The sequence below is a fragment of the Cynocephalus volans genome, chromosome 7, assembly GCF_027409185.1.
Source record: "Cynocephalus volans isolate mCynVol1 chromosome 7, mCynVol1.pri, whole genome shotgun sequence".
Classification (NCBI taxonomy): Eukaryota; Metazoa; Chordata; class Mammalia; order Dermoptera; family Cynocephalidae; genus Cynocephalus; species Cynocephalus volans.
The window spans coordinates 13900529-13923660 of NC_084466.1; the positions used below are offsets into that span (position 1 = coordinate 13900529).

The following is a 23132-nucleotide window of genomic DNA, read 5'->3' on the forward strand; positions in this document are numbered from 1 at the left end:
TATGGAGTGGCGGAGACTGTTGAACTGATCAGCGTGGCCCATCTGAAGGGCTGAGCCACTCCTAGGAGGGCATGGGAGGTGGAGATGCCACCCAGAGTTTGGGCTTAAAGAAGACTCTCCCAATTGTTTTTGTTTTGGCAGCTGGCCAGTACAGGGATTGAACCCTGGACCTTGGTATTGTCAGCACCACACTCCAACCTGCTGAGCAACCAGCCAGCCCCTCTCCCAATCGTCAAACTTTGGCTAGGCCAGTCAAAGTAATGCTGCAGGAAGGCTTGTGGCTGATGCGCGTCTACTTCATAGCCTCAGGGACGCCATTACCACTGTAAGTTGATCACAATATCGATGGTGACCCGGGCATTGTGCAGTGTGGTGGCCTGGGTCCACAAGCCAAGTAAGCAATGATTCTTTATATCTCTGATCAGAGATTCTCCACAACAGTGTTCAAACTGTAGTGTTCACAAAAGCCAGCTGAGACGCTTGTTTAAAATGCAGAGTCCCGAGGCTCATTTTCTGAGATCCTAATGGGAGCTCGGGAATCTGCATTAAAAATTTTTGTAATAGACTTTATTTTTTTTTAACAGTTTTAGATCCACAGAAAAAGTGAGAAGATGGTACAGAGTTCCCATAAACCCATACTATTTCCCCTTTGATTAACATATTACATCAGCATGGTATATTTGTGACAATTAATGAACCAGTATTGCTACATTATTATTAACTAAAGTCTATATTTTATTCAGACTTCTTTAGTTTTTACCTAATTTTTTTTTCTGTTACAGGATCCCATGCAGGATTCCACATTACACTTAGTCGTCATGTCTCCGTAGGCTCCTCTTGGTTATGACGGTTTCTCAGACTTTCCTTTTTTTTTTCTCGATGACCTTGAGAGTTTTGAGGAATACTGGTCAGGAATCTTATAGGTGTACCTTTGTTGGACTTTGTCTCATATTTTTTCTAATGACAGGACTGGGGTAATGGGTCATTGGAAGTTCATGGAAGTGAAGTGCTGTTTTCATCACATCATATCAAGGGTACACACTACCAACCTCACTTACCACTGTTGACCTTGACTTTGACCACCTGGCTGAGGGAGTGTTTGTCAGGTTTCTCTGCTCTCCCCAACTCGCATGCTGTAGTGTTTGGAAGGAAGTCACAAAGTCACAGTCATGCTTAAGGAGTGGGCAGTTACTGTCCACCTCCTTGAGGACAGAGTGTCTACATAAGTTATCTGCAATTCTTCCGTACAGGAGATTTGCCTCTTCTCCCCCATTTATTTATTCAGCCATTCATTTATATCAATCAGTATGGACTCATGGGTATTGATTTTATACTTTGGGTTGTAACCCAGTACTACTTTGTTTCGTTGCTCAAATTGTTTCATCTTTGTCCACTGGTAGCTCTTTCTGTTGTCTCCTGTGTCCCTTGGACACTCTCCCATCAATCTGGGTTTTGAGTCTGCATTTGTGATGAGCTTCCCAAGTGATTCAGATGTAGGTGGCCCAAGGACTCCACTGTGAAAAATGTGGCAGTGGGATGTGCCACTGAGCTCTTCTAAGCACAGAATCCCACCCATTCAGTGATTCCTTCAGCAAACAGGTGAGTAACTCTCCTGTGTATCTCATTCATTCAGCTAACACTGACCCAGTGTGATTTCCCTGCCTTCCGCCTGCTGGGCACTGTGCTGGATGCTGTGATTACAGAGCTTGCGCAGGTGGACGGGCCCTGGGAGAAAATGTGGATGCAGTTAATGGGAGAGAGGAGGAGTACACACCGATCCTTTCACCTGTCCCTAGCAGTCTTCCTGGAGATGCTAGAGAGGAGTGTGTTAAGAATTGGGAAAAGATAGGAGGCCAGAGCAGGGTCCAAGAGGACATGGGAAGGAGTTGGGCTCAAAAGCACCTGTGGAAGATTTGGAATTGAATAGGGAGAAACTGCTTTATCCTCTGAGATGGAAAAAAGGGAAACTGGCTATAGAAGTGTTTGTAGATGAGAGGGGGAGGGGGTAACAGGGGTATTTGAGGTCACCTATAATGGCTTTGATTTTCTGGATGAAACAGGGCCAGGTCATCCTTCCTAGAGTGAGGGGTCAAGTTAAACAGGGCTTGGGGAGGGCATTAAAAGTTTGAGATAGTGGTTGGAGGTCTATCAGTTAAAGTCCAGTCAGGGGAAAGGAACCAGAGAGAGAAGTAAATGTAAAGATAAAAGTATAAATAATTAACTACATATGGAGTGAACTAGGTAACTGCAAGTGTACAAAGAGAACTCTAAGATACCATAGAGCAAGCAGCCACCACCTCTGGGGCTGGGCAGACAAAGGGATGTGGTTGGAATTATTAAAACCTTGAGACTGAGAGCAGTGGTCCCACAGGACCTGGGCCTCTGAGGAGGGTGCGAGTGGTGGAAACACTGACAACTGGATTCCGCAGCAGCCACAGGAAAGCACCGCCCCTGCTGGGGGAAGTGTGGCTGGGGTGTTGCTCAGAGAGGCCGCAGCAGCAAGGAGGTCACAAGTCCCTCCCTCTTCCCTAGGCTTGCAGTCTTCCTGTAGCACCTCTCATGACAGAGCCCAATGTGGGGTTTGCAGTGTCAGCCTGGCATCACAAGGCCAAGCAGAGATGCCTGGGTGTGGAGCTGAGAGGCAATAACTTAGTAACTGTTATGGGGAATCCACAAATCCACCCCTCACTGTATGAGTGACGTTTAGGGACTGTATGTGCATGTGAGTCTGTATACTGGCTGAATTTCTTTCCTCTGCAAATTATTTCTTGTTCTCCCAGGCCCTTGAGGTATTGGAAGTTTCTTCTCATTCCAGAGGTCAGCCTCTGGTTCCCTTCAGCCAGAAAATTTTCTCCTCCAGAAAGTTCTTGATGGGCCACCTGGTGCAGAAGGAACTAGACAAGGGTGACAAGTGTCCATAGACAGACGAATGGGTAAACAAGATGTGGTATACACATGTGATGGAATATCATTCAGCCTTAACAGGGAAGGTAATTCTGACACATGCTACAACATGGATGAAACTTGAAATCATTACACTTAGTGAAAGAAGCCAAATACTGTGTGAGTCCACTTATATGAGGTTCCAAGCATAGGCAAACTTGTAGAGACAGAAGGTAGAATGGTGGTTGCCAGGAGCTGGGGGGAGGAGAGTGGGGAGTTGTAGTTTAATGAGTCCAGAGCTGAGGATTGCAAGATGCAAGATGTTCAGTGAATGACTAGTGGTGACTGCTGCACAGCAGTGTGAGTGCACTTAATGCCACTCACCGGGACATTTGAAAATGGTTCAGATGGTAAATTTTAGGTTGTGTATTTGACCACAGTTAAATATATAGTAAAAAGGAACTAGATGAAGGTTAAAGCTGGAGAACATGGGTGGGTGGCCCCCAGCCTGATGTGTCACCTGCCTCCATCCCCCCAGAGTGATTCATTTCTCAACTCACCCTGGTGAGCAGCATTTTCCAGGCTTTGCTCAGGGACTTCCTATGCACCTGTGTCTTCGTCTGCCCTGCTGCACACCCACCCCCCCAGGTGTATACATGCGGGGCCAGCCTTCCTCTCTGTTGGTCCTATGAATAATTGATTTCAGCAGATGATGATAATAGCTGACATTGAGTCTTTACAATATGCCAGGCACATATGTTATCCATATATTGTCTACAACTTGTATAATCCACAACAAACCTATGTTGTAGATACTGTTAATCTCAATTTTACAGGTGAGGAACCTAACACTCAGAGAGGTTGTGAGTAGCCTTCGGTCACCTGTCTGCTAAGCAGAGAAGCCCAGGTGGAAACGCCCTCTCTCTGTCGCAGAGCCTGTGCCCTTAACCACGGGGCTCTACCGCCCTCTAGTGGACCACCTCATCTAGCGTTGTCTCAGTTTATATCCATGTAGTTTCCCAGCTTCTCTGCCACTCAGTAAGTAACTTCGCATTCATTGTTTTCTGTTCTGCAGCGTGCCCCCTTCTTTTGCCCTGGCGCCACGCCAGCTGTGTTATGACAAGTGGCAGCAGTGGCTGAGTTTTGCTGCATATCTAGTGAGGCACCCCAGACTCACCTCCCAGGAGCAACCCTGGTGCTTTGGAGGCTTGTGGCAGGATTATTGTATGTTGGTTACAACAGCCCATCAATCCATGCAGGATCAACCCTGATAGATTTAAAAGTCTTTTTAAGCTTCTCTCCTTGTAGAGATCCTCGGAATGGTAAAGAAACTCCTGAATTTCTTTCTATATCCCAACTACAAGAAGTACTTTTTGGAGTCAAAAACTCCAAGTTCTCCCTTGATTTGACTGGTCTGTGTGGCGTTTGGAGTGGGGGAATCTATCCGCTGAGAAGTGCCTTTTCCATACCATGCAGGCCACTGCGGATGCTTTTGGGGTTTCAGGCAGGTAAATCTAAGAATACTGGGTGATATGAATATGTTTTGTTGTTTGATTCAGGATCCAATTGAGATTCACACATTGCATCTGATTGTTATGTTTCTTTAGTCTTTTTATCAGCATCGCTCTTTAACCAACTGAGAAGGTCACTCTTTTTTGTTCTTGTTATTTTTGGTATTTTTTGGCAGCTGGCCAGTGCAGGGATTGAACCCTGGACCTTGGTGTTATCAGCACCATGCTCTAACCAACTGAGCTAACCAGCCAGCCCTCTTTAGTCTTTTTAAATCTAGAATAGTCTCCCCTCACCACCACCTTTTTGCTTACTTTTTTGTCACATGGAACTTTCTGGAAGGGTTGTTTTATTGATTGTCCCCCATGCTGAATTTGTCTAATAGTTTCTTCATGATTGGCTTTGGTGTAAATATTTCTGGCGAGATTACTCTGTAGGTGATGTTTTGTATTTCTCATTGCCTCGTCATATCGTTTACACCTGATCTGGGAATTACACGCTCAACAAATATACATACATTCACAGTGCGTTTGTGTTGTCTGTTGTGCGGTGCTGTGCTGTGCAGTGAGGACACAATGGAGCCATTCGTACAATTGTGAGGTGAAGACATAAGGACAGAAGGGCAGGCTTATGGATTGGGAATAGGTCTGGCTACACAGAAAAGTCAACTTGCAATAGTTGATCCGAGTACTAGTCGGGAGGCAGGCAGTCCAGAGCTGAGGTGACATCACCCTATTCAGGCTCTTTGTCTCTCACTCTGCCATCAGTAGGGTGTGGCTTTAGTTCTCATGAATCCAACATGGCTACTGATCCCCAGACATTATGACCCCTTCCAGGCAGGAAGGAGAAAAGGAGCAGGCCAACAGTCTCTGTCCCCACTTTAAGGAGCCTTCCCAGAAGTAGCACCCTGTGATTCTGCACACATCTCACCCTCTAGGACCGTGGCACATGGTCAACCCAATATGCACGACTGTTTGGGAAATGTCGTTCTTGGGAACATTGCTACCCTGAGCAAAAACTGGGTTCTGTTAGTAGGAAGAAGGAGAAAATGGATATTAGGTAGGCGATTGGGAGTCTTTGCCATGGAGGATAAGGCAGAATGGAGTTTGCTTTGTTTTTGTTTGGGTTTTTTGGTGGCTGGCCAGTATGGGGATTTGAACCCTGGAACTTGGTGTTCTAACACCGTACTCTAACCAGCTGAGCTAACCAGCCAGCCCCGTGTTTTGGATTTTGATGTATGATCATATTTATATGTTACTCTTGGAAAATCTTCTTTTTTGACTGGACTGAAACTTAGAGGTAGAAGCTCTCAGAGAGGACAGCCTCTGTGTCTTGGCAATCTGTTTCTGGCTTTTTTTTTTTTTTTTTTTTTTTTTTTTGCCTCCTTCATTCTCTTGGCCAAAAGTTTAGCAGAACATCTGTGGCCTTTTGCTTGTTTTTCTTAGTACGCCGTTTCTTCAGAGCAGCACACGCACGTCTGTGTTGCAGGACGTGTGCAGTAACCAGCCACTGACTCCTGGGCGCTGGTCTTGGGCTTCTCGCTTTCTTTGTTTCTGGGCTTTCTCACAACATACTGATGGGCAGCATCTTTGGAGACATTGAGAAATTTGTGGATTCTGCCAGCTCTTTTGGGCCTTGGGCATTGATGCATGGTGGTGTCAGTCAGTCCGGGAACATCTTTCACAAATAGAGAATACTCAGATTGGCATCTGCAATGCAACCCAGAACAGATGTGCCCTTTCCTTCTCCAGTTCTCCTGGGTCTCGAACCAGAATGTCCCTTGCTCAGCAGCAGGCAGACACCCTACTTCCTGGGGAAACCTTGTTTGTCATTCCCACCACTGACTTGGATGACATATCCCTTTCGTTCTTCACCCAGAGCGTGAGCAGCAACTTCTGGGACCAAACTCTTCTTATAAAAGGTCCAAAGTTTGCGTTCATCATCCACGTCCATGGGTTGCTGGCAGCCAGTGTTTGGGAACATGTTCGGCTCGTCTTGAAGCGGCTAATCACCTCTGAGGCACCACAGAAAAGAGAAGGCTGATTTTTAATGGCTAGAGAGATAGCTACACAGATGATATCTAAGAATTAAAAAGTTCCCACAAGCCATTAAAAAAAAAAAAAGCCTGGTTGTTTCATAGCTGTGGTAACAAGTAACCACCAGAACCGGTTTTACATTTGTTCAGTCAATCAGTGACAACTGGCTTCAGTGAACACACTTTTACAAGCTCACCTATGGCCTTCTGAAGGTCAGCCAGAGACTGGCTCCCTTAAACGCACCTCTGAGTGTCAACCGATCGGTGGCAGCTCAGGCACTAACCACACGCCCACTGAGGATGTCAACTTGTGCTTCTGAAAGTCCTTCAAGCCCTGAGCTCCACTTCTCCAAAACACTGTGTAAGCCAACACTCTGCTGGGAGAGACTGAGCCAACCAGCGGAGCTCTCCTCTGCAACAGTAAACAATAAGTGCAGCTTTGTTTTCTTATTTCAGGTATTACGTGGTGATCCTGTTACAGCCAAACCAGAATCATATTCTTTAAATTGTTTGTATCCTCCGTGGATAAGTCACTCCCCAAGCAAGGCTTCAAACGTCTCCATCTGTATGCCCCAAAGCACACGGAGACTTCACCAGTGCAGGCTGATGGAGACAGAGACAAAACAGGGACCTGGGTCTGGGGCTGGTGAGTCACCAGGGCAGGGTTGTCCCCAGAAGTGAGTAGGCAAGAAGATCTGAGGAAGCATGATAAATTTAGGCTCAATTTGATGTCCAAAGTGTGCAATTTAGAAGGGGCAGAGTAAGAAATCATTCCAGACAGTAGTTGCAATACATGATGGCAGATGTTGACAGTTACAGGTGGCCTGTTTGTTTTAGAACAGATCTCTTGCTTATTGTTAAGGAAATAAGGTATAGAGGAGGGACCCTAGCCAAACCGTTCAGGGCAGAGGTGACAAACTACGGTCCCTGGGCCGAGTCTACCTCCCTCCCCGCACCTTTCTGCTCCTCCCCCCGTTTTAGTTTTCCACATTTTTAATGAATACATTTTTAAAAATAGTTTATTGTGGTAAACTATAGATAACATAAAATTTATCATTTTAACCATTTTTAAATGTACAGTTCAGTGGCATTAAGTACATTCACAAAGTTATACAACAATCACCACAGTCCATTCCAATTTCAAGTTCAACAATCAATTCCAGTTGCTGGAAATAACTTTTTATCATCCAGTACTGAAACCCTGTATCCATTTAGTAACAACTCCCCCTCCACCCAGGCCCTGCTAAGCTTTATTCTTTCTGTCTCTACACATTTGCCTGTTCTAGGAACCTCGTAAAGTGGAGTCACACCTATTTGTCCTTTTGTGGCTGACTTCTTTCACTGAGCATAATGTTTTCCAGGTTCCTCTGTTATTATAGCATGCATCAGAATTTCCTTCCTTTTTGAGGCTATATAATATTCCATGGCACATATATACCACATTTGCTTATCTACTCATCTGTTGATTGGCACCTGGATTGTTTTCACCTTTTGGTTATTGTGAATAGTGTTGCAATGAGTGTGTGTATTTAAGTGTAAGCAGTTAACCATTTAAAATGGTTACAAAAGCACCTACATAATATTGTTTCTTTTGCCTTTAGGCTTTCAAAGTCTAAAATATTTACTCTCCACTTTCTACAGAAAAGGTTTTGTTTTGTTTTGTTTTAATTTTATTCAAAATACTTTCACATTTACTTGCACATAATTGTGGGGTACAGTACGTTCTTTCAATACCTGCATACATTGCACAATGATTCATTGAGGGTAGATGGTGTAGTTTTGTACTCATTAGTCCACCAGAAAAAAGCTCTTTGTTGAGCCCTGGTCTGAGGGACGGGTTCAGGACAGAGACTGGTTCTAACAGAAGCATATGTGTAGGGGATGGCAAATGAGTAGAAGGGAACAGCTGTTACTGGGTGGGAAGGAGAGCTTGGGGCTACATAGTGTGCTCGGGCTGCCATAACACAGTCCCATAGACTGGGTGGTTTAAACAACACAAATTTGTGTTTTCACAGTTCTGGAGGCCACAAGCCTGGATCAAGGTGTGGGCGGGGTTGGTTTCTTCTGAGGCCTCTCTCCTTGACTTGCAGGTGGCCGTCCTCTCCCTGTGTCCTCACGTGGTCTTCCCTCTGTGTGTGTCTGAATCCTCATCTCCTCTTATAAGGACTGGTCATGCTGGATTAAGGCCCACCCTAATGACCTCATTTCATCTTAATTCCCTCTTTAACAGTTCTCTCTCTCAAAATAGTCACATTCTAAGGTACTAGGGGTTAGGACTTCTACATACGAGTTTTGAAGGGACACAATTCAGCTCATAACAAGGTCCTTACTCCACACAGGAGATACCAGGCCTTCAGTAGCACAACAAATACTTGACCTGAACTGGTCGTGATGGTGTAGGAAGTGAGGAAAGACATAGCGATCTGCTCTCACCCTCATAAACACTGGCTCCCGAACTGGGCAGGCCTGAATTTGCTAGTGAAGAAAATTAGCTTTCACAGGGCTTGCTGGGGACAAGAGCTAAAGGCTTCCCAATTGTACTTTGGTTCATTAAGCAATTAATTGCAGAATTTCCTAGATTTTTTCTTATGACAATAATGAGTAAAAGAAAAAAAATCCAGTATAATTTTAGCAGCAATTAACCTGAATTTACATAGGAATGAGTTTGCCCAGCTGTACGCAGGCTGCGGCAAGGGTGGCCAGTCCAGGCTTCCTGCACCGAATTCTGTTCCCACACCCCTCTCTGCTCCTCTGCTGAACAGTGTCACCACCCTCACCTTGTCCATGGTTATCTCTTCTATATTTCAAAAAAGTAATGACTAGAGGACTTTGAAGGAACATAACCAGGTATACTTTGGGGCCAGGAAATGACCCTGTCCCTCGCTTGCGGCCATTGGGGCCAAATTCATGTCGCATTTTTCTTTCTTCTTTCTGGCTCAGAGGCAGAAAAGAGGTACAGTTTCTGACCTATGACATGAAAACAAGAACAGAAAAAAAAATCAGCTCACAGATCCCCACCCTTGGAACCCACACTGATGGAATAAGAATAGAAACAAATTTTTAGAACAGCAGCTTCGTGTGGACTGACCTTGTTTCACTTCAGGACACTGGAATGGGTTCTAGTCAGGCACATTCGAAGCAACAGAGATAAGGGATCAAAGTGCAAGACCTATAAGAAAATCCTTTTAAAATACCATAAAACTAGCAAAATGTTTCTAGTGCCCCAAATCTGTTTTGAAGAATGTAGAACGATTTGTTTAAAGTAGCGGTTCTTGGTGTAACAGGAGAAGATACTTACTTCCAAACTAGATTTTAGTACAGTGGATTAGACATTAAAAATAAAAGATTCAGGCTATCAGTATTTAATTTCAAACCCCTAATGCTTTTAGGAGGATAATGCTTTTTATATATATAAAGCACTGTGTGTGTGTGTGTGTGTGTGTGTGTCTGTGTAATGCACTCCTTTTCTGAATATCCTCTCTCTATTCTTTGTTGCCTGTAACTGTTGTTTTTAGCAGCATTTCTCATTGTCTGTCTTTGGGTACATTTTTTCAGACCTTCCTTTCCTCTCCAACACAAACTTCATTTGTTTCTCAGCTTCCAGGTTCAATATTCTCTCCAGTTTGGATCTCACATTCCCTGTGTAAGGAAGTACCAGCACCTCTGAAGTTTAGTCCTGACCTTAGATCTGATGTATGGATGTGGCTGGTCTGGGGCTTTACCTCTGCCCCCCGAGTATCCTCTAGCCTCTGGGGGGCCTCTCACATTGTCAGACAACTTTACACTTGTAAATCAGAGCAGTGATTAGGCACTCCTGGCACTTAGTATGTGCTCCGTAAAGTCAGATACTGCTATTGCTGGGGTACGATAGAACTAGCAAGACTTTACTGGCTTCCAGTAAACAGGTGACTACACAAAGGAAGGACGAGGCTGTCCTGGAGGCTGGCAACCACAGGGACTCTATCACAATTTATTTCTCTATTATCTGACTGACAACATTTATGTTGTTCCTTTTTTTTTTTTTTCTTCAGTATTACAAACAGTGTCGCTATGATCATTCTTGTTCAGGCTTCCTGGTGCACACAGGCGAGGGTTTCTCTAGAAGGAGATTGCTGGGCCATAGGGTATGTGCATCTTCCGATTTCCTAGATAATACCAAAATTGCTCTCCAAAGTGCTTGTACAATTTATACTCCCACCAGCAGTAAATGATATTTCTCGTGCTCTATATCCTTGGTATTGTCAGACTTTTTAATTTATGCCAATCCAGAGGGGGTAAAATGTTATCTTTTGAGGATTTAAATTTGCATTTTTCTAAATTATTAATGACACTGAGCATCTTTTCATATATTTATTGCCCATTCATGTTTCCTCTAAGAAGAGATGCCTGTTTATGTCATCTGCCCATTTTTTGATTGAGTTGTCTTTGTTTCACTAATTTGTTATTCTTTATATATTCTGGATTATTAAGTAGCTTCTGGTGATTACATGTGATGTTTGTGCTTTGTCTTTTCCCCTTTTTCATTGTGTTTGTTGATGAATAGTATTTTATATTTTACTAGTTTGTTCCCTTTTCTGGGAAGTCTTTTAAAGACCTACTTCCTTTCATCAAGGCTAGAAAAATATTTGCCTATACTTCCTTCAAAAAGTTTTTAAAGTTTTGCCCTTCACCTTTAGGTTCTTAATTCGAGTGGGTCGTGCTTCTGTATGTTAGGTAGGGCGGGGATTTAACTCTACTGTTTGTTTCTGGATGGGAAGCTACTTGCTCACGTCTCTTCTGAAACACTTTCGTTGCTTGACTTCAGGGACATCCTCCCATCTGACTTGTCGCTTCTTCTTGCTTTCCACTGATGGCTCTTCTTCCTCTTTGTGCCCTCTGAGTGACGGAGTGCCCCAACGGTGCCCTCTTCTCTTACCTACGTAGATTCTCCACACATTCTCTCCCTGGATGACCTCAGTCCCTGGGAATAGATGACATCTGTACGCTGAACACTCCACACTCATGTCTTTCCCTCTTCCTCCAGGTCCTCGTGGGCTCACTCCTTCCCATCTCTCAGGCCTCTGAGCAAATGTCACCTCCTCAGTGAGGCCTTCCCCGACCACGCTGTGCAACACAGCAGCATCTGTCCCTCTCTATACACTTACCTTTCTTTATTTTATATCAAGCATCATCAGTCACCTCCTGACCTTATATTATACCTATTATATAATGTCTGTCCAGACTAGAAATATGAGGGTACTTCAAAAGTTTCACAGAAAAATAGAATTAAAAGATAATACGAATCTTTCCATGAACTTTTTGAAGTCCCTCATATATGCTTTATGGACTTTGAATTGCTTACTGATGAATCTAAACAGCGAAGAACAGTGCCTGGCATATAATGGATGCTCAATAAATGTAAAAAAAGAAGCAATGATAACCTTCATTTAATGTAGTGCTTCATAGATTATGGAGCTCTTTTATATAATTATGTTCCTCCTGTCATTAATTTAATCCTCAGAGGCATCAATTTACCTACAATTGTGAATGTCAGAGCAGTGACATCTCCATTAGAGGCTTCTTAAAATTTTTGACTCAGAACCTTGATTTTATTCCCAGTTCTACGCGTTTTTAGGTATGTGACTGTCACTCGAAGACAGTGAACTATAAATCTCCAAGATAAATTCAGGCCATGCCATCTGTCATTCAGTGTTTCACGTAAAAGGAATGTAGTTTTGATAAAGGAACAAGCAGTTCAAATTAATGCATGTACAAGGGTGTTTGCATGCTGAGTGTCAAGAAATCCAGGGCTATTTAGATGAGTGGTTCTCAATTGTTTCTTTTACCAAAACTACATGCCCACGGGCTCACCTGATTATGATACCATTATAAACATTTTTGCTGGAAGTGAAATACTACAATTCTTATTCATCACAACTGTCAGCAGCTTTCTCCCAGAATCACAGCCCACAGTGACACCAGGAGTTATCTAGCAGACATGGTCTTTGCTTCAGGGCCCTGCAGGAGACAGACAATATCCAGACATCTATCCACCTTTTATTGCTAACCCAGTAAAATCTATGCAGACAACTTGATAAAAATACATATTCGACAAGTTTGAGCAGCCACAGAAATTCATTCATTTACTAAGTCTACTGAGAGTGTTTGGGCTTAATACATGAGAATCTGGCCATTTATGTTCGAATGACTGTTTTGCATTCTGAATCATGCCACAATACAAACAGAATAAATTTATGCATATCTCTCCCTGAGGACACAAAAAGAGAACTTGAGGGTGTTATGAAAATAGATATTTAAATCTCTGAAAACTCCGTGGGCTGGTAATGCTATCAAAAGTTCTGGCACTCTGGGTCAGTCTCAACTGTATAATGACAGTTGATAATCTCAAAGTACACATTCAAGAAATGTGGGAAAGATTTCGGGCACTTTGCAGGGGGCAGTGAAGCTCATAGGCCTGTTAACAGAGCTGTAGAAGACAGAGGTGACAAACCAGTAAAGCAGGGAACCCGGGACAGTCAAAGCCTCTTGTCAGAAACAGAGCTAACTGCCCTCACAGAAATCTCTTGCTGATCAGTTGGACTAATTGACACTGATTAACAGTGAAATAAAAGCCAAAGGAAGAGGAATTTGCCTGGGGGACTAAATGAGTTTAGCACCAGCCATATGCAAAAATCAACTCAAAATGGGCTAACAACTTAAATGTAGGACTTGAAACTGTAAAACTACTAGAAGAAAACATGGGAAAAGCTCCATGATATTGGTCTGGACAAAGATTTTTTTGGGATGTGATCCCAGAAGTACAGACCAAAAAGCAAAAATAAGCAAATAGAATTATATCAAACTAAAAAATTTCTGCACAGCAAAGGAAACAATCAACAGAGTGAAGAGACAGCCTGCAGAATGGGAGAAAATATCTGCAAACTATACATCTGATAAGAGGTTAATATCCAAAATATATGAGAAACTCAAACAACTCAACAGTAAGAAAACAACCCAATTGAAAAATGGGCAGAGGACTTGAATAGTCATTTTTCAAAAGAAAACATACAAGTGACCAATAGATATATGGAAAAATGTTCAAATCACTAATTATTAGGGAAATGCAGATTAAAACCACAGTGAAATATCATCTCACACCTGTTAAGATGGCTCTTATCAAAAAGACAGAAGGTAACAAGTACTGGAGAGGATGCGGAAAAAAGAAAACCCTTGTACACTGTTGGTAGGAATATAAATTAGTACTGTCAGTATGGAAAACAGTATGGAATTCCTCAAAAAATTAACAACAGAACTGCGATATGACCCAGCATTCCCATTACTGGATATATATCCAAAGGATATGAAATCAATATGTTGAAGAGGTATCTGCACACTCACGCTTATTGCAGCTTTTTTTTTTTTTTTTTTTTTTTTTTGGCATCTGGCCAGTTCACAGGGATCTGAACTCTTGACCTTGGTGTTATAACACTGTGCTCTAACCAGCTGAGCTAAGAAGCCAGCCCTATTGCAGCATTATTCACAATAGCCAAGATATGGAATCGACCTGTGTCCATCAATGCATGAATGGATAAGGAAAATGTGGGACACTTACACAATGAAATACTAGTCAGCCTCAATAAAGAAGGAAATCCTGTCATTGGTGACAACGTGAATGAATCCAGACGGCATTATGTTAAGTGAAATAAGCCAGGCATAGAAAGACAAATACTGCATGGTCTCACTTATATGTGAAACCTAAAAATGTCAAACTCACACAAACAGAGTAAAATGGTGGTTACCAGAAACTGGGGGTGGAGGGATTGGGAAGATGTTGATCAAAGGACACATAATATCAGTTAGACAGGAGGAATAAGTTCAAGATTTTTTTTTTAACCCAACAGTTACTTTATTACAATGTCAGCCCCACATCTATTGTACATTATGGTGACTACAGTTAATAACAATATATTGTATATTTGAAACTTGCTAAGAGAGTGGATTTTAAATGTTCTCACCCCCAAAAATGTATGTAAGGTAATGCATATGTTAAATAGGTTGATTTAGCTATTCCACAATGTATACATGCATCATGTTGTACACCATAAATATATACAGTTTTTACTTGTCAATTTTTTAAAAAGTGTGTGTAGCATCAGTGTTAGATAAATGCAAAAACAGCAGTTGTGTCCAGTGTGCTACAAATTTGAGGTTCAGACACAGGGTAGGTGCCATTTATACAGCTGTTAGAAATTTCATCAGAATATAAGAAGTATAGTATGTACTAGTCAGGAGAAGCTTGCTACAGTAACGTACAATACTCAAATGTCATTGGCTTAAACAAAAAAGTCACAGTCCAATATGGGTTGGTGGGGGGCAGGGGACTCTGCTCCACACCATCATTCAAGGACCCAGGCTTCTTCCATCTGGTGGTCCTTCCATCCTCTAGATGGAAGCCTTGGAGTCCTTGGAAGATTCTCTGCATCCAACCAACAGACAAGGGAAGAGACACGTGGAGAAACCAAAGGACGGGTTAGGGGCCAGGTCTGGAAATGCCACCCACCGCTTCTCTCCACATTCCATTGACCAAAGCTAGTTACATGACCCCACCTAGGCACCAGGGGCCTGGGAAATGCAGTCAGGTCATGTGATCAGGAAGGAGAGGATAGCTGGGTATTGCTGACCCCTAGCAGCCTCTGGTAGATATGTTTTATAGAAGAATAACACTGATTTTTAAAAACAAATATGTTAAAGCAGGTATTGTAAGAGATTGTATATTTTATTCAAGCAGGGCTATGTGCTTTCAAAAAGTTCTTTGGACCTCTTGGAACTTCTCTCAGAGACAGCATAGAGCCTATTTTTCATAATCACCCTGGTTTAAGCCAGCCCTCAAATGATGAATTTACCCATCCTTCGACATATTCTAAAGAAAATGCCCTGGGATCCTCAGATTTACATAGCTGGAAAGTGTAAATGAAATAATTCTCTGCAAGGTGTGAGTGAACAAAGATAAATTAATCTTCCCAGGAGTATTCTCATTTTTTAAAAGGGAATCTGCTTTTCCAATTCAATCATTACCAGAGGGCTGACTGGTTACTCAGTTGTTTAGAGCACGGTGTTATAACACCAAGGTCAAGGGTTCAGTTCCCCTACCAGCCAGCCACCAAAAAAAAAATCTTTAGTAGAGATTTGGGGTGGGGTGGGGTGAGGTGGGGTGGGGTGGGGTGAGGTGGGGTGGGGAGGAACATGGGGGGGTTGTGGGGTGTGAGAGGTGATTTCACATCACAAGGTCCCAACCCTCTAGGCTCTGGAAAGCACATTAATCGGTCAACATGGGCACCCTACCTATCAAAGGAAAGAAGCTCTTTCTAGCTGATGTCTGATTTCCTGCCACCCACCTCCCCAGGTTCTCAGTGAGTCCCATTGGATTCCATGAGTATGGACTCTGAAGCCAGATGCCAGGGTCCAAATCCTGCCTCCAGTACTTCCTGGCTGTAAGACCTTGAGCAAGTGACTCAACCTTTCTGAGTGTGACTGCCCATATCTTAAAATAGCAGTAATGGCAGTATCTACTTCAGGGACTTTTTGTGATAATTATATGGAATATTTAAAAATGCCTAGACTAGTGCCTGGCACAATAGTAAACACTGTATATGTATTTGTAAAATAAGCATTGCAACCTATGACTACAGATGCCACACCTCCAGTTAAAGGAGCTCAAACATGCAAGATGAGTACCACTGCTGACTTTGGTTGCCACTTTTTCCTCAACTCCCAAATGACATTACCAGTAGGAGCAAGATCTTTCAAAATGGTACCAAAATGGAAAAAGCACTGAACTTCAGGTCTGAAGACCAAACATTGGTTTTAGCCTGAAACAAATCACTGACTACATCTGTGAAATGAGAACTAACCATTTTCCCATACCAAATAAAACTTCTCTTTCTTTCAGTGCTGCAGAAATAGATTGCATCTGGATCAATACTCTTGAAATTTCCTCTAGTAATGTTGTTTCAGGTACAAACACCTTCAAGCTTTCCTTCAAGACTTCTCTCAGCATCTGAGATCACCGTACTCTGGCCCCAACCAGCCTATTTCATCTGACCTCCAAGAATTCCCATGCTGCCCTCTTGTGCTCCAGGCACACTGGATAGTCCTGTTCCTACACTCTGCCCTCACTCTCTTCCTCTACTCCCTCCACCTGGAATGGACCTCCCTCTCTTATATTTTCCAGTTGAAATCCCATCTGTCTTTCAAGGACCAAGATCAATGCCTCTTCCTCTATGAAGTTTCCCCTGATCTGAATCTCCATAACACTTGATACCACTTATATGTCAAGTGCTTTGTTATTTATCTAATTGTCTTTTCCCCCTCCCTAGAAGAATTGATGTTTTTCTCAATGGTGTATATATGTGATGGTTAATTTTATATGTCAACTTGACTGGGCTAAGGGATGCCCAGATAGCTGACAAAACATTATTTCTGGATGTGTCTGTGAGGGTGTTTCTAAAAAAGGTTAGCATTTGAGTTGGTGAACTGAGTAAAGCAAATGACCCTCCCCAATGTGTGTGGGCATCATCTGATCCAGTCAGGGCCCAAATAGAACAAAAAGACAATAAGGGCAAATTTGCTCTCTCCCTGTTTGGGCTGGGACATCCATATTTTTCTGCCCTTGGATATCAGCACTCCTGGTTCTCAGGCCTTTGGACTCAGACTGAATTACACTACTGGCTTTCCTGGTTCTCCAGCATGGAGATGAGAGATTGTGGGACCTCTCAGCCTCCATAATCATGTGAGCTAATTTCTATAGTAAATAAATACAACCCTCCCCACCCCCGACAAACACAGACACAATCACCTACAAACATATATCCTATTGATTCTTTTGCTCTGGAGAACCCTAACTACTACATATCACATTCAACTTTCTGTTCCTCATACAGCCTAGTAGAATGACTTTTACCTAGTAAAAATATACCAAGTGTGTAATATATATTTCATGGTCTTATAATGAACAAAATTTAAGATATTTTATTGAGTACTCACAATGTGCTAGATCCTATTCTAAGAGCTTTTCATGTGTTATATCATTTAATTGTCATGTTGATATTCCTATATAAATAATACTTAATACATATTTTCAGTTTGCTTGGCTATTTTATTACTATTTTGTATTTGGCTATTTTATGTACAGCTCTTAATAATTCACTAATTTGTAATGTATAAAGTCCAAAATTAAGAAAAGTACTTGAAGAAATAAAATATAAACTTTCTTATTTAGGTAGACTCAGGTATAGAAATTTTACATTTTTTAAATTAAAGAAAGGTTTTGATATCAAGTACATTGGAAGCTTAAATAATCATTATATAGTAGGCAAAATGATAACACACAAGGGAGGGTAACAGTTAATAAAATTAAAGATTTGCCCATGACAACAAAAAATAGTATTTTTTCCATTATAACTTGATTATCTATTACTTTTTTAAAGTGGTCTTTAAGAGAAATTATAGAGAATTCCTGTTCTCTGAGAAGAATTCCTCCCCTACCCTACATGCTTCCCATTGCTAATGCAGGGCACAGGTCTTATCCTTAAGACATTCTCTTAACCACATTCTTAGTTGTTCTATCAGCAAGTCAGAAAATGCTTTCATATCTTATGACAGCCATAGCAACACTCCTCTAAGCCATTGATTTTTAGTCACTCAGGCTGAATCATCAAGTTCATTGTCTGGTCATTGCCAAGGAGGTGGTGGAACCCCTGAAGCACTCATTATAGCTAAGTTTCTGCCTTAAATTTTTTTATTGTGGTAAAATATATATAACATAAAATTTACCATTTTGAACACTTTTAGGTGCACATTTCAGTGTCATTAAGTACATTCACATTGTTATGCTACCATCACACTATCCATCTCCAGAATATTTTCATCTTCCTAAACTGAAACTCTCTACCTCTTAGCCCCTGACAACCACCATTTAATTTCCTGTCTCTATGAATTTGACTACTATAGGTACCTAATATAAGTAGAATCAAGTAGTAGATATTTTAAAAGCATCTCTTTTCTTTTAAAAAAAATCTCATGTGTTACATAAGTCTTAAGCATCTTTGACTAAGCAAATTGTCTGAGTTGATCTAAATGTTTAAATAAATCTTCCTCACCTCAAAATAGGATTGCAGATAAGGAATTATTTAACCTCTATGTGTATGTAAACTCTTCATCAACATGGGCTAGTGAAGTTTGAATTCTCTGAAAATGTTCTTTTTTGCTGCTATAACAGAATAGCACAGACCAGGTAATTTACAACAAAAAAAGTTCATTTGGCTCATGGTTCTGGAGGCTGGGAGGTCCAAGCACATGGTGCTGGCATCTGGCAAGGGTAATCTCTTCTGGTGGAAGGCAGAACAAAGCAAGCACATGAGACAGAAAGAGAAAATTGGGCCAAACTCATCCTTTTATTAGGAGTCCATTCCTGCAATAACTAACCCACTCCCAAGATAATGGCATTAATTCATTCATGAGGGCCAAGCCCTCATTACCTGATCACCTCTTAAAGGCTTTGCTCCCCTATACTGTTACATTGACAATTAAATTTCAAAATGAGTCTTAGAGGGGACATTCAAACTGTAGCAGAAGATGTTTCACTCCTCAGTCACAGGGAAATGTTCTCAGAAATCTGGGGATTTCTCCAATCTCTAGGAAAGGATATGTTTATGCTTTTTAATTGTTAAAGTAAAATATTTTGGTTTTATTTTCTCATTACATATCAGTTTCGGAGAATATTTGCTGAGAGGAACACACTTTTTTTCCACAACAATTTAAATGGCTAAAGTTAAGTGGTTAGAATTCTCAGTATTATTTTAGAGGTAGTCTAATTTCACTAAAAATGAATAATTGGTTCCAGTTTGACTGAAATGTCATTAGAAAAGTCATAGTTTATTCTGTTTTTTTAAATATATATTTATGGAGTACAGAGTTGACTATCAGTATTTGTGTACAGTATGTGATGATCAAATCAATATTATTAGCATGTTCATCATTATAAATCGTAATTACTTTTTGTGTCCCTTACCCAATTACTCTTTATCCCCCCTCCTCCTCACCCTTTCCCACCTCTAGTAACTGTAGGTTTGTTCTTTCCTTCTGAAAGTTCAATGTTTTATCATGGTCTCTCTTTCTTATTCTGCTTCTTAGTTCCCACTTATGAGTGAGAACATGTGGTATTTCTCTTTCTGTGCCTGGCTTATTCACTTAACATAATTTTCCCCAGGCTCATCCATGTCGCTGCAAATGCCAGAATTTCATTCATTTTTATGGCTGAGTAGTATTCCATTGGCATACACACACACACACACACACACACACACACACACACACACACACCATCCAGTCGTCTGTTGATGGACATTTACGTTTGTTCCATATCTTGGCTATTATAAATAGAGCTGTGATGAACACAAGAGTACAGGTATCCCTTCAACATGATGATTTCCATTCCTTTGGGTATATACCCAGACGTGGGATTGCTGGATTTATCTATCTTTAGTTATTTGAGAAACCTCCATACTGTTTTCCATAAAGGCTGTACTAATTCACAGTCCCACCAACAGTGTAGAAGGGTTCCTTTTTCACCACTTCCTTGCCAGCATTTGCTATTCTCAGTCTTTTTGATGACAGCCAGTCTAGCTGGGGTGAAATGATATCTCAATGTGATTTTGATTTGCATTTCCCTGATGACTAGTAATGTTGAGCATTTTTTCATGTTCCTGTTGGCCATTTGTATATCTTCCTTTGAAAAACGTCTGTTCAGCTCCTTTGCCCATTTTTTAATAGGCTGGTTTGTTTTTCTACTGTGAAGTTGTTTGAGTTCCTTGTATATTCTGGATATTAATCCCTTGTCAGATGCATGGTTTGCAAATATTTTCTCCCATTCTGTAGGTTGTCTTTTCACTCTGTTGATCATTTCCTTTGCTGTGCAGAAGCTTTTTAGTTTGATATAATCCCATTTGTTTGTTTTTTCTTTTGCTGCTTGTGCTCTTGGGGTCTTACACATAAAGTCTTTGCCCTGTCTTATGTCCTGAAGTGTTTCCTCTATGCTTTCTTCTAGGAGTTTTATAGTTTCAGGTCTTATACTTAAGTCTTAATCCATTTTGAGTTGATTTTGGTATATGGCGAGAGGTATGGGTCTAGTTTCATTCTTCCACACATGGACATCCAGTTTTCCCAACACCATTTACTGAAGAGGCTGTCTTTTCCCCAATGTATGTTCTTGGCACCTTTGTCAAAGATCAGCTGGCTGTAAGTACCTGGGTTGATTTCTGGGTTCTTTATTCTGTTCCATTGGTCCATGAGTCTTTTTATGCCAGTACCATGCTCTCTTGGTTGCTGTAGCTTCGTAGTATAATTTGAAGTCAGGTAGTGTTATGCCTCTGGTTTTATTTTTTTTGCTCAGGATTACTTTGGCTATTTGGGGTCTTTTGTTGTTCCTTATGAATTTTAGGATTATTTTTTCTATTTCTGTGAAGAATGTCATTGGTATTTGGCACAATTGTTTGTGTAAAACTCCCTTTTAGTTTCCAAATGTGAATTTAGGCAAATGGAGCTAGTTGCTTTGGCTCAAACATCTTTTTTACTTCAGTGTTGGGAACGAAAAAATACGTGGTTGTATTGGCAACCTCCTGTGCACAGCCTCACATTCCAGCCCCCCTTTGCCCCCTGCAGCTACTGCAGCAGCAACCAGCTTCGTGCAGGAGTAAACAAGCAGCCTCCTCCCCTCGCTGCTCCCAGCACTTCACTTTTTGCCTGATAAATGTCTACTTGGCACTGAGGCATGTTCAACTTGGGTGGTGTGACATTGGGGGCAAGGAATAACAGAAAGGGTGCAGATTTGAGGGGACAGGAGATCCTGAGCTAAGTTTTGGACAATCCTTGCCCTCTACAACAAGTTGCCTCTTCCTGAGCTTCAGTTCCTCAGGCTCTTGAGGACCTGTTTCTAGATGAAGAAATCAGGGGTGAAGACCTCTGATTACCCTCTGGTTTTCCACCTCTGCATGACTCCTACTTGCTAATTTCCCTCTTCAGCAAGATCCTGAGCACAGGCTCTCTGAGGCCAGGGGCTGTCTATAATACTGCTGAGCACTATTATATCTACAGCATCAAGCACAATACCTGGCACAGAGGAGGTTCTTTATAAATATATGTTAAAAGGAGAAATAAAGAAATGTGGAGTACACCAGCATACTTAAAGCCATGGAGTAAAATGGCACAACTTGCTGGATTGTAAAACTGTTTCACCTGAAATTTTATAAAATCCAGTAAGCAAGAAAGCAAGCGTGCAAAGCTACTTTAAACAATTTTCATAGAACTGTATGTATATTTTATCTTACTGTAAAAGTGAAAAAGAATTTAAAGATTGTTATAACAATTTTTTCTTGCACAGTTTTTTTCTGATATTCTTTAAAACGTTTTTTCACAGATATCATTTTGTTTCTTCTCATCTCCCCAGAAGCTGTCATCATGCCCTTTTCTTTTCTTTTTTTTTCTCTAACCCAAGTAGATTGTTTCCAGAACCAGAGAAGATTAGGAATTGTGAGAGCTGATCTCGAGCAGACCCTGTATTCCCTGCCTATTTACGGACTCTTACTCCCTTCCCTGTGCCCAGTTCATATATCCCTTCACTCAATAAATGCTTAGAGAATGACCAGTGGTATGTTCCAGGTACGGCTTTAGCTGTCAAGGGTACCATGGTGGACAAAGACTGTGGCCCCTCTTCGTGGGGCACCTGGAGTCTAGCTGAAGCAATGGCTGTTCCCAGCTGTCTGTCCAGTATTCCCCATCTGGAACAGATAGTCCATGTCCTATGTGTTTTCTAGGCCCCCTTAGTGTCCTATACACCTGCTTGGCAAGGCGAGAGTCAATTCAAGTCAATGCTTTTACATGGACATGTGACTTAACAGGTCCTTTTAACTTCCAGTTTAAAATAAAGCATTTAAACAGTAGCCATCTAGATATGACACCTTCACGCCAGAGGGAGTAATTCCAGTGGTACAACCATTCAGTTCAGGGAAAGAAAGTCCTAGAAGCCAGTGAGACAATGTGGTACCTGCCCCCTCAGCCCCAGCATTGCCCTGCAGGGGCCTCTTGCTCTGTCTACCTAAGGCAGTTCCTGCTGCTCCAGTTCTTCACTCTGTTTAGTCACGTGTCTCCTCCTACTTAATCCCACTTCAAATACTGCAGTGTATAAGGAAATAAAATAGACTTCATGAGAACAACCTGGGACTAGACAAAGTGATAGTGAGAAGAGTTGACAATTTACCTCTGCAGTTGAACCAAGTTGTTAGTTGGCATCCGATCTTCGGCATGTCCAATAAAGCTATGCACTAATTTACTGTCAAAGGGATACATGAAAAACATAGGGGTTAAAACAAATCTTCAAACATTTCCTTGAGATAGGCTGAAATTCCCAGAGGAGTTCATTTCATAACATTGGTTTTTCTCTTTCAGTAAGATTTTCTTCACATCATGTGCCAACACCCATTATGGAGCATAGAAGTATTAATCATCCATGCAGAATTTTATATTTTCAAAGTCTCTTTAAAAATCAACCCTCTTCTCTGCCTCCACCAACTGAGCTCATAGTCTGTGGCCCTATGGACATGTACAAACCAGTCTGATTTTTTGCTGTTGTTATTGGTTTACCAGGGCAAGTTGCTAAACTGACTTGACTCAT

The 23132-nt window shown here is 41.6% G+C and overlaps 1 non-coding gene and 1 pseudogene across 1 annotated transcript; both read right to left on the reverse strand.

The window, feature by feature from the left end:
• Positions 1–4571: 4571 nt before the first annotated feature.
• Positions 4572–4645, reverse strand: TRNAI-GAU (transfer RNA isoleucine (anticodon GAU)). The gene has a single exon. It is a non-coding gene; the product is annotated as a tRNA-Ile (tRNA).
• Positions 4646–5639: 994 nt separating this feature from the next.
• On the reverse strand, positions 5640–6375 carry LOC134381588 (small ribosomal subunit protein eS6-like; annotated as a pseudogene).
• Between the last annotated feature and the right edge of the window lie 16757 nt (positions 6376–23132).